Source organism: Wyeomyia smithii, chromosome 2 (genome assembly GCF_029784165.1).
Source record: "Wyeomyia smithii strain HCP4-BCI-WySm-NY-G18 chromosome 2, ASM2978416v1, whole genome shotgun sequence".
Lineage (NCBI taxonomy): Eukaryota > Metazoa > Arthropoda > Insecta > Diptera > Culicidae > Wyeomyia > Wyeomyia smithii.
In genome coordinates, this window is record NC_073695.1 from 10018746 (window position 1) to 10038783 (window position 20038).

The window sequence follows — 20038 nt, forward strand, 5'->3', positions numbered from 1 at the left end:
AAGTCGTTATTTTAGAAAATGTTATGTGGGGTCATCCCAGTTCCGAATATACCACACTCGGGTGATAACCGGATATTCGTCAATCGTTCACAGTAAAACCTCTTTTTATGTAACTTTTAGAAGAAAGAAATCAACGTAAAAAGAATTTAGCGTGACCATTCATGCTTAGTTCTCTTCTATAATCATATTCAAAGAGATAACATGTGAATTTTTATAACGAAAATGTTTGTTGGTATCCAAGGATCACGTCTGAGAAGAAGTTAACGTTTTAATCCACATAACTACGTGGAAATTTAAAAAAAAAAAGATTAAACCAATGAAATGCGGCTCTTCTTCCAGCCAAATGTCCCGAAATTTAGTTTTGGTAAAAGTAAAAAAGTATTTAGAATCCCGTAATGTGTTACTATTCACAAAACTACGAAAACATCAGAAATGTAATTTTTTTCTGCTCGACTTGCACCAAATTAAAACATAAATTCTTCTGCTAGAAAATATTTGTAGATGTTGAAAGGAACAACGAACATTTTATTGAAAAAAAAAAATTAATTTACACGCGAATTGAGCTCATGCTTAAAAATTAAAAATTTTGCATGTATCATATGTATAAAAAATAAATTTCAAAAAGAGTATTTTAATGTGTTTTTCTGTATGCAGAAAATCATCTTCAAACATACGTAGTTTTCAAAGTAATATTTCAACTTTTAGCAATAAGATACCCATTATTTTCCCTCAAATGTCTTTCCTGAACATTAACAAACATTTCAATGAAGAACAATTACATATCATAGCTTTGAATTTTGATTTAGAGGCAAATTGAGTTCAAATATTCATGATTTTGCTTGTTTAACGTAGTGTTGTGAATAATATCTCAATTTTCAGTAATCAAAAATCTGTTATTTTTACTCAAAAGTCTTTCCCGAACATAAACAAACGTTTCAATAGAAAAAATCATATATCATAGCTTTAAATTTGGATTTAGAGACAAATTGAGCCAAAATATTCATGATATTGCATGTTTTACTTAGTTTTGTGAATAATATCTCTAGTTTCAGTTATCAGATAACTATTATTTCTTCTCGAATGTCATTCCTGAATAACAACGAACATTTTATTGAAAAAAATCACGTGTCATCGCTTTGAATTTCGATTTAGAGACAAATTGAGCCTAAAAAATTATGGTTTTGCATTTTTCATGTGGTTTTGTGTAATAATCAGATACCTATTATTTTTGCCTCAAATATCTCTCCTCAACACAACGAACATTTTATTATAGTATAAATCACAGATCACTGCTTCGAGTTTTGATTTAGAGGCAATTTCAGCATAAAATTCATGTTTTGCATGTTCCACGTAGTTTTGTGAATAATATCTCGTGTATAAGTAATCAGAAACCTGTTATTTTTTCTCAAATGTCTTTCTTAAATATCAACGAATATTTTAATGAAAAAAGAATCACATGTCATCGCTTTGAATTTTGATTTAGAGACGAATTAAGTATAAAAAGTCATTATTTTGCATGTTTTACGTAGTTTCGTGAATAATATCTCAAGTTATTGTTATCAGAAACTAATTATTTGTCCTCAAATGTCTTTCCTGAGCATTAACAAACATTTTAGTGACAAAAGAATCATATGTCATCGCTTTGAATTTTGATTTAGAGGCAAATTTAGCACAGAAAGTCATAATTTTGCATGTTTTACGTAGTTTCGTGAATAATATCTCAAGTTTTAGTAATTAGATACCTATTGTTTTTCCTCAAATGTCTTTCCTAAACATAAACGAACATTTTAATGAAAAAAGAATCATATGTCATCGCATTGAATTTTGATTTAGAGGCAAATTTAGCACAGAAAGTCATAATTTTGCATGTTTTACGTAGTTTTGTGAATAATATCTCAATTTTTAGTATATAGATACCTATTTTTTTTCTCAAATGTCTTTCCTGAACATCAACGAACATTTCCATTAAAACCAACATGTCCTACACCTACATGTTAAAAAACCTACATGTCACCGCTTATTATTTTTGATTTAGAACGATTCAAAATGTTCTGTACACCTCAGAGACTGAGGGAATAATATCAATAAGATCAAGCGTTACGGAATTCCATTTTTATATAGTAGATTACTGTCTATAATGGGTCATAAATATATTAAAAAAAAACTTGCTCCGCAAAATTCCTTACAGCAACTGGTAATTTAAATATTTCTCGGTTTGATATTGAGAAGTTCTTGCAATAAAAACATATATATTCTACCATTTGGAATAATGTGGCCAGACTAGAACAGCTAGGGAAAAATAGTTCTCGAAGAATATCTTTTCAGCGGGGTTTTTTCGAGTTGCACTGAACTTATACATGAGAAATTTTTCACTTAATTTTACCTGACAAGCATTGACAGATTAATTTTTTTTTGTTTCCAAGAACGTAACAATACTAACACATAATCGTCTAAACTAAGCGCATAGACACACGGATATTATATAACATTTATTTAAACATCAAATACTACTGTCATTAGACACATTAAACAATAAGTAAACTACTTTTCTTGCATCAACAAAAAAGTTACATGAAACATCATCAAGAAGCATGTTGCATTAAAATTGTGGTGTCTCTAAAACTAAAGCAGATAGATAGTTAATACAAAGAACCAGTGCACAGTGGTCCAATAAGGCAAAAAGTGGAACTTAATTCCATAGCGCCTTTTAACTTCATCCTAGCTTAATAGTGTCTTCGGAGCAATTGTTTGTATGAATGACCCGCATAATTGCAAATTGTAAAAAAATATTAAAAGTTTACTATACTAAAAATAAAAAAAATAACTTTTTTGTGTTAAGAGATAGAAGAATAGTTTATTCAGCAAAGTTGTAGGAAATTTAAAAATATGAAACTTTGTTGAACATATGAAAATCCTATCTTTTTTCGGTACAAAGTTATAAAGTACATTACATGGAACTTATTTAAAAGTTAGTTTTTTGTACTTAACTTTAGTTAGTTGCATTTTACACGAAAGTGTAGTTCGGAGGAATTGTTAGGGCACACAAAACAAACATTTTTGCCGAAGACTATATATCTCCAGGAGTTTTCCTTACAAAGTTATATCATATTTTAGCTAATTTTTTCGATAATTTCAAGAATGTATAGGTTAAAAAGGGGCAAGTGGAATCATGATGTCAATAGTTTTTCTTGAAGTTAAGCTGAAGTACTATAAACTTCTTTAGGTTCCATTTGTCCCAATCCACCCATTTTAGAGTACGGCGAACATATGTCACAGTAGGTTTTCATATATCAAAAATACTAACTTTTTTGTGTTAAGAGATAGAGGAATGGTCTTTTCGGCAAAGTTTTAGAACGTGCAAAAATATGAAACTTTGCTGAACAAACAAAATTTCTATCTTCATTGGGAACAGAGTTACAGAGTATTTCATGTAAAAGTTACTTAAAAGTTAGTTTTTTGTACTTAACTTTTGTTAGTTACATTTTACAAGAAAACTTTGTTCTGAAGAAGCATTTGGACATACAAAACACACGTTTTTGTTGAAGGCTACACATATCCAGGACTTTTCCTTATAAAGTTATAGCACATTTCAGCATATTTTTTCGATAACTTCAACAACGTATAGAATAAAGATTAGGTGGATTGGGACGGATGGAACTTATAGCAGTTTTGAGCACTTGAGCTGAACTTTGAGAAAAAAAATTGACATCATGATTCCACTTGCCCCTTTTTCCTTTATACGTTCTTAAAGTTATCGAAAAAATATGCTGAATTATGCTATATCTTTGTAAGGAAAAGTCCTGGAGATGTGTAGCCTTCAACAAAAACGTGTATTTTGTATGCCAAAATCCGATTTGTAGAACAACGTTTTTTTGTAAAATGTAACTAACAGATGTTTAGTACAAAAAACTAACTTTTAAGTAACTTTTACATGAAATACTCTGTAACTCTGTTCCCAATGAAGATAGAAATTTTGTTTGTTCAGCAAAGTTTCATATTTTTGCACGTTCTAAAACTTTGCCGAAAAGACCATTCCTCTATCTCTTAACACAAAAAAGTTAGTATTTTTGATATATGAAAACCTACTGTGACATATGTTCGCCGTACTCTAAAATGGGTGGATTGGGACAAATGGAACCTAAAGAAGTTTATAGTACTTCAGCTTAACTTCAAGAAAAACTATTGACATCATGATTCCACTTGCCCCTTTTTAACCTATACATTCTTGAAATTATCGAAAAAATAAGCTAAAATATGATATAACTTTGTAAGGAAAACTCCTGGAGATATATAGTCTTCGGCAAAAATGTTTGTTTTGTGTGCCCTAACAATTCCTCCGAACTACACTTTCGTGTAAAATGCAACTAACTAAAGTTAAGTACAAAAAACAAACTTTTAAATAAGTTCCATGTAATGTACTTCATAACTTTGTACCGAAAAAAGATAGGATTTTCATATGTTCAACAAAGTTTCATATTTTTGAATTTTCTACAACTTTGCTGAATAAACTATTCTTCTATCTCTTAACACAAAAAAGTTATTTTTTTATTTTTAGTATAGTAAACTTTTAATATTTTTTTACAATTTGCAATTATGCGGGTCATTCATACAAACAATTGCTCCGAAGACACTATTAAGCTAGGATGAAGTTAAAAGGCGATATGGAATTAAGTTCCACTTTTTGCCTTATTGGACCACTGTGCAGTGGTTTCATAGGTTAAATTTAATAACAAAAAAAAATTATATTAGTCACGATTTTTATGAGAAATCATCGAGGAGACATCATCGACAACACTATTTATAAAGATTTTGCTTCCGAAATGCTACTTTTACTATAACTGAAACCTAAAATTTTTATTACTATAACTGAAACCTAAAATTTGAAAAACTTTTTTTTTTCAAGATGGTGGGAAATCTGCTAACAGACACCTGAGAAGATAACTCAGGGTGTGGAATTGGGTTTGCTAGAGTTGACTCACTAAATCTTTTGTGCTTGATGTACCCTCTTTTTAGAGTTGGCTAACTACTAAGAGACAAGAAGTTAGTTTACTCTGGTACACTAATGGTCACCCGTCGATTGGTGCCTTGCAGCTGGAAGCTGTTGCGCTGTCCGCTCTCCAGATGGCCTCGTCCGCGCACATTCTATCAACCAAATTTTCCCGGGTGGGTGGGATGAAGCTGTTTGTGGTTGCATGCTTCATCAGAGATAGGGTGGGAGGGATACGTGTCGGTAAGTACCTCTCACCTGAGTTTTTTTGGCACTCAAAACATAACTTTACTTTAATCGCATGATGATCTCACCATTCATAAATAGAACTCATCCCGCAGTCACACGCCAGTAAGAGACAATGCGTTCATCTACCCTTGGTAGAGTTGAACCAACCCCTCTGCCACCTGATCATCAAGGATGATCGTTCAATGTTCCTTATACACCTTATGTTGAGTCCATTGAAGGGATTCCCATCTTCTGAGACGATGATGCTTATGGGCACCATGCCAGCCCGAACGCATGTTGCTTCGTATGACACCGTGCGATACGCGCTCGTAACCCTTAGGCACATGAGCCTGCTGGTGCCTTCTATTTTATCCCTATAACAGGCCTTAGACGTTACTGGTGCTTCATACCTGAGTATGGATGTTGTCACGTTGGCAAGCAATTTGCGCTGAGCTATTATTTATCATACGTGATAATGACGCGATGACCGTTGAAGTATGCTAGTGATACGCGGAAATTCTATGAGAAGGTAAACCAGTCCCGCAGAGGTTATGTGCCGCAAGCCGACATGTCGACACGGATGGGAACCTTCTCACGGATGCCAGCGAGGTGGTCGACAGGTGAAAGGAGTACTTCGATGGACACCTGAATGGCGAAACAGTAAACAGAAGCGGAGCAGGAACTGACCTAGGAGCACCAGCAGCGGATGACCGAGTACTAGCCCCCGATATTCATGAAGTTCTTTGTGAGATCGGGAAGCTGAAAAACAATAAAGCCGCAGGCAAAGACGGACTGCCGAGCGAGCTCTGGCGCTGGCTAGAGCGCTGCAGCGGTTCATTTCCAGGATTTGGGAGAAGGAAAAACTGCCAGACGAGTGGATGGAGGGAGTCATCTGCCCCATCTACAAGAAGGGCGACAAGCTGGTGTGCCGAAACTACCGCGGTATCTCGCGTACCAATGCCGCCTACAAAATACACTCACAGATCCTGTTCCGTCGTCTATCACCTTTAAACAGGAGGTTCGTGGGTCAGTGCCAAGCGGGTTTATGGGAGCTTGTGCTACCACGGACCAGATCTTCTCAATCCGACAGATCTTACAGGAATGTCGCGAGTACAATGTGCCCACACATCACATCTTCATTGACTTCACGGCGGCCTATGATACAGTCGACCGAGAACAGCTATGGCAGATCATGCACGACAACGGATTTCCGGATAAACTGACTCGATTGATCAGAGCCACCAAGGCGCAAGTGATGAGCTACGTGCGTGTTTCGGGGATACTCTCGAGTCCCTTTGAATCGCGCAGAGGGTTGGGACAAGGAGATGGACTTTCTTGTTTGCTGTTTAGCATCGCCCTTGAGGGTATGATCCGGAGGGCGGGCATCGACACGAGGGGCACAATTTTCATAAGGTCTGTTCAACTTCTGGGCTTCGTGGATGACTTCGACATCATATCACGTAACTTTGCGACGGCGACGGATGACGGCGGAAAACAGAATACATACGAGCGAGCCTCCAAGGAGAACAACGTCAGCCTCCCAATTCAAGTCTCTGTAGACGGTGATGAGCTTGAGATGGTCGATGAGTTCGTGTATCTGGGGTCACTGGTGACCGCCGACAATAACACCAGCAAAGAGATCCAGAGACGCACCCAGACAGGAAATCGTGCCTACTTTTCACTTCGGAAGACACTTCGATCGAATCGAGTGCGACGACGCACGAAGTTGACGCTATACAAAACCCTGATAAGACCGGTAGTCCTCTACGGGATCGAGACAACAACGCTTCTCGCGGAGGACCTTAACGCTCTTGGAGTTTTTGAACGGATGGTGCTACGGACTATCTACGGTGGAGTACAGACGGACGACGGAGAATGGCGACGGCGCATGAACCACGAACTGCACGCGCTGCTTGGAGAGAATCCCATTGCACACCTGGTGAAAGTTAATAGGTTGCGGTGGGCCGGTCATGTCGTAAGGATCCGGACGGCAACCCTGTGAAATCACTTCTCTTCAGCAACCCTACCGGCACCAGAAATAGAGGGGCGTAGCGTGCACGATGGCCCAACCAGATCGAAGGAGACTTGCGGGTGATGAGGCGCCTGGGGAACTTGCGAAACACAGTCTAAAACCGAGCAACATGGCGACAAATTCTTGATACAGCACGAGCCACCACCGCTCTCGTCTGATTGGTAAGGTAAGGTAAGGGCCCAGAATAGAACATTACGGAGCTCCTGCGGTGATTCGAACGCACTTCTGACCCTCCTCCGTACTGTGTGTGCTTATAACCTGCAAACGCACCATCTGTTTGTGGATTTCAAGACGGCATACGACTCAGTGTAAAGAAACGAGATGTGGCAGATCATGCTGGAACACGGTTTCCCGACGCTGTCTCCCCAGCTGGTTTCGAGGTACGATGCTGGCCTAACAAGCCAGTCATCGTAGGTTCGAGTCTTGACTCGAGAGAGACTGTTAGTGTCAGTAGGATCGTAGCGCTAGCCCCGCAATTGTCCTGTACACTTAACGTTGGCAGCGAAGTCTGTGTATAGTAAACAGAAGGTCAAATTCCGAATCGGAATGTAGCACCAAGGCTTTGCTTTGCTTTGTATGACGCCGGAGGGATCGAAATCTCACATGCTTCTTGGTTTCGCAGACGACATCGATACCATCGGTAACAACCGTAGGGCTGTGGAGGAGGCCTTCGTACCTCTTAAGAGCCATTAACTCTGCCAAAACGAGATACAAGGTAGCTGGCAGGGAGCGTGGGAGCTCCCGTGGTGTTGGTGCTGAGGTGGAGATAAATGGGGAACGATTTGAAGTGGTTGATGAATTCGTTTGTCTTGGTACGCTTGTGACATGTGACAACGATATGAGCCGTGAAGTGAAACGACGAGTTGCAGCTGCGAACAGGGCCTTCTACGGACTACGTAACTAGCTAAGGTCCCGTAGTTTGCAAAGTCGCACAAAACTAGACCTTTATAGGATGCTGATTCTCCCGGTGGCCCTTTACGGACATGAAGCATGCACGCTGAAGGAAGCTGTTCGACGAGTGCTCAGAGTTTTTGAGCGTAAAGTTCTGCGATCGATACTTGGCGGTAAACTGGAAGATGGAGTGTGGCGCAGACGCATGAATCACGAGTTGTACCAGGTATACAAACATGCTGACAGCGGGGTAGGCTTCAGTGTGCTGGACATGTAGCCAGAATGCCTGTCGAGAGAGCCACCAAAACTATCTTCAGCAGAGAACCAGGAAGAGGCCGTCGACTCCGTGTTAGGCCTCGCACGCAGTGGATATGCGCGGTGGAAGAAGATGCACGATCAGCTGGTGTACGAGATGACTGGAGAACGGCTACCCAAGACTGAAGAAGCTGGACATCTCTAATTCGTTCGGCCTTAGACCGGTGAACGGTCCGTTAGCCAACAAAGTAAGTAAAGTAAGTATTCTGGAAGTAATTTTTCAGAATCTTGCCAGACCGTTTATATTCTCCGTGAACCTCACCAGTCTGATGAGGATAATCCTCTCAAGCACCTTGCCCAGCAGGCAATGGGCCTATATGTCGATGGGTCCTCTGGCGGTTTCCCTGCCTTCAGCAGTAAGGCCAGTCTTTGCCGCTTCCACCTGTCCGGAAAGAGACATTCATTCATGCACCTCTGCATGAGTGCCCTCAACATCCCGGGGCCGTTTTTATAGCCTGTCTGATTGTCAGGTTAGGGATACCATCCGGTCCCGGTGCCTTGCTCACTTTTAGGGATTCGGCGATCACCGTGAGTTCCTCATTCGTAACCCTTGCCTTCTCCTCTACCTCGGAACGGCTGTCGTCGCTCACGGATTGGATGTTCGGCAGTCTGGCCGACAATCTCTGGTCTATGTCTGAGGTACTGGAACGTCGGACGTCCGTTTCGTACACGCTACATCCTCCGTCTTGCACGAAGACACGCACTGCGAAGGTCGGCTATCGCGTCCATCCACCAGTTAACCGGTAGCTAGTCCTAGGCATATCGCCGCCTTATTAAACTTGTTCGATGACCAGTTACAGTTTCCGAGTGCGATGAAGTATAAGTCCGATACGATGGCAATGTTAGACTGCGACTCGCATACTGTTTGGTATAGCAACTGCTGTGCCGCATAGATGTGGTTCAGGTTTAATTGAATCACCCTTACGTCTTCGGTTTAGTAACCGGCTCGCTTGCCGGGCACTTGGGGCCCCCCGTGGTGTGTTGGTCGTCCCGTTTGCCGGTACATACGAAACACTTGAAAGGCTCCTTGTAACCTCCCGTTGGATGGACTGCACCACCTCATCTTCTGCAAAGCTTAGACCAGTTGAGCCCTTTCCTTTGCTCTCAAAACACCCGAAGCAGACATCGGGCTGTTGGAAGGTACTCAAGGGTCATACCGACCAGCCGACCTTTCTGGCCATCTTCAAGGCTTTGTTTTCCTTCTCTAGTTGGAGCTTTTTGGTGGTTATGTGGGTCTCTGCTGGGCCCTTACGAAGACTGATGGCCTCGGTGGTAACCACCACTCCACACTGCTTGTCGAAGGCTTTTGCAATTTCGCACCCTTCGTTCTTAGGTTCTTAGGCTAGAGAGTCATATCCTCCTGGGTAAGCGCTCGCACTTGCACATCCTCACCAAGCTAACCTTCTTGACTACCGTTTTATAGGTAGGTAGAACTCCTTCCCTTTACCTCTTTACGGAGTTCTAGGATCATCCCACCGCTACGAGACGCGTCCGCGCTGAGGTTTATGAGCACCTCATGGCCTTCAAGATTTCGGCGTACTTTGACCCATCAGTCTTGAGAATGAACGTGTCGCCCCTACCCTTCGCTTTACCTTTACGCGGCTCATTGGGTGTTTTTCACGCTTGTCCCGTTTTTAGCGCTTAGTGTTTACTAAGGTAGTCCATGGACCGTTACCCGTAACTTCACCCTTCTCCTGGGCTCAGCTCCATCAACCGTCTTTTGGTGTTCGCGGGAGTTGCGTCCCCCGGAGACAGCTTTGACCTCTTTGCGGAGCAAACCTCTGCAAAGCTTAGCATGTCCGTTTGCGCGCATTTGAAAGTGGTAGCGCTTTTGCGTTTAGACGCGACTCCGCGCTGTTCAACCGCTTCCTCTGTTACTTGCGCACGCTTTTCCGTGTCCTCGGCCCTCCTCAAGGATTCAGAAAACTGCCTTCTTGCATCGTTGATGCAGGAACGTAACAACAGAAGACTCTACACGCAAAGTTTTTCTTATTACCTAATTATCAATAACGTGAAATGACTCCTTAGGCAACAAGTTTGTTACTTAAAAAGCAATGAAGTTCATCTCCAGTCAAGTAACAACACATACTGTCACATATTTAGCACGTGTTACGGGAGTACGACTATTTAATAATGGACGTTTCAACCACTGTCGAAAAATGCTCCTTTTCCATCTCCAGTCAAGAAACAACACCGTCACATATGTTGTACATGCGCTGCAAGGGCGACCCCCCCTGCCGCAGGTTAATGTACAGCACTACTAAGAGCTGTACATTAACTCACGGCAAGACAAACCGTCATCGAAACTCAAGCCTTCTATCTCCAATTCATCATCCGGTGTGCGTGTATTAGTTTGTTGTGCGCATACGGATTACAGAAATAATAAGACAAGAGTTGCCAAGCAGCAGTTTTTCCTGTCATACAGTATGCAAACGTTGATGATTTCAAAGACTTCAAATGCGTCTTGAAATCACAACACGATCTCTAAACTGCGTCAGAGAAAAACACAAACATTTGCCTTCATGCAAGCTATCTAAAACACACAATGAGTGTGCTTCATAGAAATTCATTTGGACCTGTTTGAAGATACAAAACTCGTGCCCATCCCGGACAACATTTGTAACTCTGGGCTCACGGTATTGCATGTTTTCATTTCAAGTAAACACTGGGGAACGAAACAGTGGTGTTTTTCTAATTAGACATTTGAGAATAACGGGTGAGATTCTTATTATGTGTGAATAAGGGGACAGAAATGTACCTGATCGTTGCATCAACACAAATGCAACGAGTGAAGTTTTGCTAACACCTGCATTGCGGTTCTTGGCTGTGTGTTCTCCTGCAGAAACACATACAAGCGTGTGGCCGTCATAATTTTTGTTACGTTTTGGTTATTACTCTTTGTGTACAATGCGCGGTATAATACATAATAAGTAATAAAAAGTTGCACCAAAGTAACAAAATGTTCCCCGTTTGTGTTGGATGTACTAATTAATACTGTACTACAGGGTGTTACGGTAAAAAACTGCTCAACTGCAATTTGCCGTAATATTATAAAAATAATACGTGTGTCAAAATTAACTGAACACTTCTCAATTTTAACATGTGTGCATAGTATCATTCCTTATGTTTGATTCTGACATTTACTCTTCAGTTGTGAAAATGGCGTCGAAAATTTTGCTCGCACATCGCGCACGATAAGTTGGCAAAATGGTTGAATGTGGCCAAATCAACCGTCTCCGACGTAATAAAAGCGTTTGGAGTCGACTGCTAGGCATACAAGATCTGGGGGATATCGAAATCTGAAGGCCGCAGTTTCAAGCGGAATCCCCAACTCTCCGTGCGATATGTCGGAAGCAATCTCAACAGTTGTCATCAACTGTGAACCGAGCTGAAAAATGAGCCAAATTGTCGACTTACAACAAAGTGATGACTTCAAATCCTGACGATAAGCAAAACAAGTCGACCATACAACGATCGCGGAGGCTGTACGTGAGATGCTGACGAAGTTTGATTGTGTGGTACAGAATGACGAAACTTACGTCAAGGCAGACTTTAAGAATATTATACAGCAACTGGAAGAAGAAAGGTGGCAGACATTTCCAAACACATGAAGCTGTCAAAGTTTGCAAAAAAAAATCTCGAACCTTCCCAATACACCAGAGCACCGAGGAACCTCAAGAGAACACGAAATACGTCTTACTTTCTTGAATAAGATTCCTCAAATACTAAACCAAGGAAGACAAGTCTTTTGACCCGAAAGAGATGGCTGACAAGTCACGAGTTGGATGACACAATCTCACATCTGCTAACGGTAGTTGAAAAAATTATCATAACTCTTATCTCCAACTATTCATAGTTCTGAAAAGAACCGATTCCATAATTTTAAACAAGAAATTCGTACAATACAATACAATTGTACCTCTTGCTGCCGTATGCTGAATAAAGATAAGGTGTTCCGCAGTGCTTGATAGTTAACTCGTAATCAGCTCTCTTTTTCTGATGTCGCGTTAGAGGTACGCTGTACTGTAGGCTTCACTCACTATCGTTTGACGAACAAGAATAAAGTTGAATCTTATACACGCAGTTTTTTGTATCGAATTGTGTCTAGATTTTTGCAATGTAGGCGGGGCGACGCAGACTCGAGAATGAGAAACGAAACAAAACACTTTGCTAAGTAAAAATATGTAGGCAGTGGAATTTATTCCGTCCATGTTATTGTTATCCGTGCTCGGGAAGCAAGGCAATAGCGGGGAAAGTGTATAAAAAAGCTCGACCTTGGAACTTTTCACCTATTTACACCATTAAGCACTAAAGCAACAATGTTAAACATTACATCAAACAATTGTGACATGTTTTATCTATCCACTGACATATAGGTGGCTAAGATACATTCTGTCGTTTGCTTGCTATAATCGTTAAAAATCTGACGCAACATTTGCCATTTCATTTTTTTACCAAATTTACTCTAGTATAGAAAACAAAGACGTAGTCCTACGTCAAAACGAAGCCTTTTTGCTGCAGTGTTTCGATAGTTGTGTTCGAAAAATAACCTCTAAGAAAAGCGAGAATACAACAATACGCTCCGCAATGTTTTGGTGAGTGGCAGAAAATTATTAACTATTTCACAAGTAATTGATTTTAGGGCGCTAATAAGCACCATTGGTATTGTTACAAATGTTACACTCAGATAGTTAATTTAATTGTTGGTCATTGCGGATTGTCATTCGAGAAAAACGTGTTTAAAAATTTTCTTTTGCCGCTTACTAAAATTTGAAAATTTTATAACATTTTCATCGAGCAGATTTCAATTTCACCCATGCCGTTTTTTTCGGCGATTAACCTTCTGATGCCAAATTTTTTTCGCTTGAAAAAATTCTAGCCGCTCTCTTCTGTGATCCGTAACACATGTCTGATAACAAGAAAACTTCTGTTTTGAAAAATAGTTACTTATTTAAAAAAATATCAAGACCGCCTAAAGGCGGCACTGGGCACCCGCGTAAAAAAAAATCAAGGGAAAATCATTTCAAAACGGAATTTTTTTCGAGCTCATTTTATGTTCACTAAATTGTTATGCAGCTAGCGATGATAGAAATCGAAAAAGCAATCCTTCCACAAGGTGAAACAAAAATGGCCATGTGTGCCACACATAACAAATAATTTGATGTCCCGTTTATTGGTTTATCTGGCATATATTGTTTCTGAAAAAGTTTCATTTTGGTGGGGCACAACTGCTAATCGACGCAAAGTGCTACTCCATTGGAACTGACTGGATGGTTTGGTTGACATAGTTAATAATTGGTCGAATTTCATATAACTTATCGTATCCAAAAGGTCCTTCACGAGGAACTGCACTGTCGTTGGTAAAGTGAAGATTTCTATATTATTCGCTCGAAACGATTTCTCGGCATGGTTTCTTGGACTGCTATTAATGCATACTCAATCTCATTTTAACGAACACTAGAATAACTATTAACAGACATAAAACACAAAATTCCTACAAATTTGCAAATTTTTCACGGTGTAGTGTAGTTGTTCCAATATCTTTCTGGAAAGCGTATAGATTTATCTAAATAGTTGAAGTATTTGAATGGAGTGTCCAGCTTTTTGAACTTTTCAGGTAAGGGATCGTGTTCAAAAAGATGAAAGACTTTGGCAGTTCAAGTTTTTTGTCTTGTTGATGATTTCTTTGAATGCAGGCGCAGCTTCGACACAAAAATTTATGACTTTAGAAATGTAGAACGCGATGGCCAAGCTTTTTGTTTACCGTTTTTTGGGGCGGTTGGTCAAATGCGCGTCGCATGTGTAAGATAATTAGGTCCTTTGTTTCATTGTCAAGCTCCTCATCATCAAAGTTTCGATTCCTGTCGCCGTTTCATGACTGAACAAGAAACAGATCAAAAAAACATTACTTGGCATCAGCGAAAATTTTTCATGTCGGCAGTGCCCAATGCCAGCTCTAGGCGGTCTTTGCTTTTTTGTAAATTTTTCAGTATTTTAAAGTTGAATAGAAACAAAACTTATACAAACCTGAAATATAAACAGCCACTGATCGTTATTCTGAATCAAATTTCTCACTAATAATCTTTTAATTTGACATATCATTGCAAGATGAAGCGCAAAATAATTAATTTTTCCGATTTAATCATTTATTCACGTTAAAAGTTTGATGGTTGCTATCGAGCGATTCAGATAATCATAAAGCCGCAGATAAACATAAGAAAAAGTGATGTCAGTTAATTTTATGAGAAATAAGTGTGAACAGACGTTTTGATGAAGAGATATTGAGTTTCTGATGAAGGCCGTCTAGGGTCAGCACTGGGTATCAGAGGGTTAAGAGGTGCTCTACCGACCGATGATTATCTAAAAATTCAGAGTTAGTTGACAAAATTGGATCGTCCGAGATATAAGCCAAAGAAGTAAATAAGTAGGTATTTAGAAGGTCAAATTACTACGAAAAACAAAAATAGCTTAGGTCAAACTTCTGCCGAAAAAAAGTGTCCGGATATGACTCCAACGACAATTACTGCTATAGACACAATTCCAGCTTATAATCAGTGATTAGACGTTGTGAAATTGTTCCAATAAGTTGGTAACGTTGCAACGTTGGTAACGTTATCTATTTGGTCCTTCGTTATCGATCTCCTGTAAGTACATCATAAACTGACAGTGAACCGATTTTCGCAATAAAGGTCATCGTTTCGAAGATGAAGTAATCTTTGATTTGATCTTGCTTAAAATTTATTTATCGAAAAAGATATCAGTGCTGCTAACTTTTAAAGATTACAATTGTTATTATTTTGTTAATTCACTCTGGTCGGAGTTGGTATCCTTACCCATGTGCTTTCTATGTATAATCGTAATTCTATGGTTGAGAAGTGCTTGGTAATCCAGTTTAAAACCAAAGTTTATCGCCTAAAAAGTGTGCACGTGAGAAGTTTATAGTGTAACTTACTTCTGATGTCAGTTTCATAGCATCTTACTGATGTGAATGCCATGTACATAAGGTATAACGAAATTATTTTAAAGATCCCATTAAAAAAGTAGAGCATTTGATTACACTGTAATGTATTAAAGTCATTAATACTCAAACACCCAAATCTCTTCCCTAGGGACCAATTTATCTGCAGCGGTTGTCCCGGCGAAGAACAAGTTTAAATTGCACTTTGGGACAAGTGCTTTCACATACCCTTTTTCAATCGTATTATAATCACATCCCCCACATTGATCTCAGCCAGACAGCTTCCCGACAACGACACAACCAGAAGCAGAACACTTCTGCCTTACCAACGGTGTTTTCCCACAGTGGACGACGAGCAACTAATGACAACTCGATCACGAGAATGGAAAATCACTCACCTGGAAATCTTTTCTCCTCCCGAAGATAAGCAGAACAAGTATCCTGCAGTCCTCCGGCGGTTCCCGAGTGTGTGTGTGTGTGTGTGTGTCCGTGACTGTCGGATCATCGGCTGCTGACCCACGGTCCGGTGCTCAAAAATCAATGGAAATCCCAGCCTGCCCACATACAGACACACACGGCTGGCAACCGAGTGGGAAATTGAAAAGCGATGATAACATACCATCAAAATATCGTATTCCAATTGTTTTCATCCTTTCCGCAGGACGAAGGAAATCGATCAAAGGGAATCGGCCGAAGCCGAAGGGGGCGAGTCTTTCCACTTGTCTTATTGGTTACGGTTATTGGCAGCAATTTATTAACCACTAGTTGAACGTTCCCGGCGATGCTCGGGATCAAAGTTTCAAAATTAGGAATCATTTTTTATAATTCATTGCATTATTAGCACTTCAAAAATATTTCACATCTTATACGTCCAACATCACTTTAAGTACTTAAACATTTTGAGAACACACAGAACGGAAATACCAATATTGGATTGAATTTTGTGATTTGGGGATGTTTTACAGAAACTGTAAGTCGCCATTTCGGATTTCAAAATGACGTATGGAGTTCGGAAGTTTCGGACGTATTGAAATGGTTGGCCAAATACCACTTTAGATTATTTTCCTGAAACCATAAGTCGTTATTTTGGAAAATGTTATGTGGGGTCATCCGAGTTCCGAATATACCACACTCGGGTGATAACCGGATATTCGTCAATCGTTCACAGTAAAACATCTTTTTATGTAACTTTTAGAAGAAAGAAATCAAAGTAAGAAGAATTTAGCGTGACATGCTTAGTTCTCCTCTATAATCATATTCAAAGAGATAACATGTGAATTTTTATAACGAAAATGTTTGTTGGTATCCAAGGATCACGTCTGAGAAGAAGTTAACGTTTTAATCCACATAACTACGTAGAAATAAAAAATAAATTAAACCAATGAAATGCGGCCTTTACTCCAGCCAAATGTGCCAAGATCTAGTTTTGGTAAAAGTAAAAAAATATTTCGAATTCCGCAATGTGTTACTATTCGTGAAACTACGAAAACATCAGAAATGTATTTTTTTCTGCTCGACTCGCACCAAATTAAAACATAAATTCTTCTGCAAGAAAATATTTGCAGATGTTGAAGGAACAACGAACATTTTATTGAAAAAAAAAAATTAATTAACAGGCGAATTGAGCTCATGATCAAAAAGTCAAAATTTTGCATGCATTATATGTATAATATATATAAATTTTAAAAAGAGTATTTTAATGTGTTTTTCTGTATGCAGAAAATCATCTTCAAACATACGTAGTTTTTAAAGTAATATATCAACTCTTAGCAATGAGATACCTATTATTATTCCTCAAATGTCTTTCCTGAACATTAACAAACATTTCAATGAAGAACAATTACATATTATAGCTTTGAATTTAGATATAAAGGCGAATTGAGTTCAAATATTCATGATTTTGCTTGTTTAACGTAGTGTTGTGAATAATATCTCAATTTTCAGTAACCAAAAATCTGTTATTTTTACTCATATATCACTCATACTCATATATTAAAAAAACATATATCGTAGCTTTGAATTAAGATGTAGAGACAAATTGAGCCAAAATATTCATAATATTGTATGTTTTACTTAGTTTTATGAATAATATCTCTATTTTCAGTTACCAGATAACTATTTTTTATCTCGAATGTCATTCAATATCAACGAACATTTTATTGAAGAAAATCGCGTGTCATCGCTTTGAATTATGATTTAGAGACAAATTGAGCCTAAAAAATTATGGTTTTGCATTTTTCATGTGGTTTTGTGGAAAATATTTAAATTTCAAATAATCAGATACCTATTATTTTTCCCTCAAATATCTTTCCTAAACACAACGAACATTTTATTATAGTAAACATCATAGATCACTGCTTCGAGTTTTGATTTAGAGGCAAATTCAACATAAAAGCCATATTTTGCATGTTTCACGTAGTTTTGTGAATAATATCTCGAGTTTTCGTACTCAGATACCTGTTATTTTTTCTCAAATGTCTTTCTTAAACATCAACGAACATTTTAATAAAAAACAGAATCACATGTCATCGCTTTGAATTTTGCTTTGGAGATGAATTGTATAAAAAGTCATAATTTTGCATGTTTTACGTAGTTTTGTGAATAATATCTCAAGTTTTAGTGATCAGATACTAATTATTTTTCCTCAAATGTCTTTCCTGAACATTACCAAACATTTTAGTGGAAAAAGAATCATGTGTCATCGCTTTGAATTTTGATTTAGAGGCAAATTTAGCACAGAAAGTCATAATTTTGCATGTTTTACGCAGTTTCGTGAATAATTTCTCAAGTTTTAGTAATTAGATACCTATTATTTTTTCTCAAATGTCTTTCTTAAACATCAACGAACATTTTAATGAAAAAAATCACATGTCATCGCTTTGAATTTTGATTTGGAGACGAATCAAGTATAAAAAGTCATAATTTTGCATGTTTTACGTAGTTTTGTAAATAATATCTTTAGTTTTAGTGATCAGATACTAATTATTTTTTCTTAAATGCCTTTCCTAAACATTAACAAACATTTTAGTGAAAAAAGAATCATATGTCATCGCTTTGAATTTTGATTTAGAGGCAAATTTAGCACAGAGAGTCATAGTTTTGCATGTTTTACGTAGTTTTGTGAATAATATCTCAAGTTTTAGTAATTACATACCTATTATTTTTTCTCAAATATCTTTCCTGAACATCAGCGAACATTTTCATGTTAAAAAACCTACATGTCATCGCTTATTATTTTTGATTTAGAACGATTCAAGATGATGATGATTACTGTAACCTCAGAGACTGAGGGAATAATATCAATAAGATCAAGCGTTACGGAATTCCATTTTTATATAGTAGATTTCCCATGCCGTTCCTGGAAGGTCGAAACTTGCTGTGTTTACCAGTGCCTGGGTTATCCGGAGAGCAAACTTTCGCAAACCCGAACGCGTCGCTTCGTTGATAACCGAAAATGTCTTTATGAACGGAGTCTCGATCATTTTCGATCCGATGCGCGCGCGGCGGTAAGAAGAATCGACTAATAATTTTCCACGCTTTTGACTCCGATGAAATGGTTCGTCAATCAGCGGAGCAAAAGTTACGCCACATGTGTGCAGAGGAAAAAAAAAACAGGGCATGGAAGGTGGTTAATTTTCTGTCAGATTTCGGCCAGGTTGGAGGTGATTGATTTATGTGCGTTGGATGACACTTTCCACAGTCGATATGCGACTTCAATTACGTTCGCATTTGTGGGATTTGTGTCTGTTTTCTAGAAGTTCTGAAATTGATGATACCTGGAACTAGCTGATTTTTTTTTTTTTTTTCTTCACATAACATTTATTTGACACGGCACAAATACAATTTAATGTTTAACGGCGCCAATTATATCTGATGACTTAAAAACTAAAGCAAATTTTTTATCCTCGCTGCCGACTACGAGCTGAAATTAAGTCTAACTTAAACTAGCATGGGATTTCCAATCAGTGTTTTGTTGTTCAATGGTCGTCTGATAATCGTCGAATGGCATGTATGGATTCGTTCTGCTGAGCCACGATGTCGTGAAATGGGACAGAGGCTCGTAGTCCTTGGGTCCTGGTTCTGTTGTGCGGGGTCTGGTTGCTGGTTTTGTGCTTAAGGTTCAAACGTGTTCTTGTCGTTTTGTTGGGTGTAGACGGAGGGGAACGGGACTAGACTGGGGCGTGGATGGATTTCAGGAAAACGTATATAAGGGACATGTAGGATAGGTCACGGCTCGCCAAGACATCACGAACAGGAACAGCCGGCTGTCTACCCTCGGCCTGCAGGGAAGCTATTAATTTAGACCTGGCGTCACGGTGTACAGGGCATGACCAAACCACATGCTCTATGTCGTGATAACCTTCACCACAGGCACAGATACCACTTTCCCCGAGCCCAACACGACGGAGGAGCGCGTCAAATCTATAGTGATTGGACATAAGCCGGGACATCACGCAAATGAAATCCCGACCTACATCCAACCCCTTGAACCACGGGTTCGTCGATACTTTGGGGATTATGGAATGTAACCACCTTCCCAATTCCCCTCTGGTCCAAGCATTTTGCCAACTGATGATCGTATTCTGACGTACAAGTGCGAAAAATTCATTAAAGGCAATTGGTCTTT

The 20038-nt window shown here is 38.9% G+C and overlaps 1 protein-coding gene across 2 annotated transcripts in view; it reads left to right on the forward strand.

Moving 5' to 3' along the window:
- LOC129726076 (RNA-binding protein Musashi homolog Rbp6) overlaps window positions 1-20038 on the forward strand; it is a 1668991-nt gene that overhangs the window by 765246 nt on the left and 883707 nt on the right. The gene's annotated exons all lie outside the window — the stretch shown is intronic.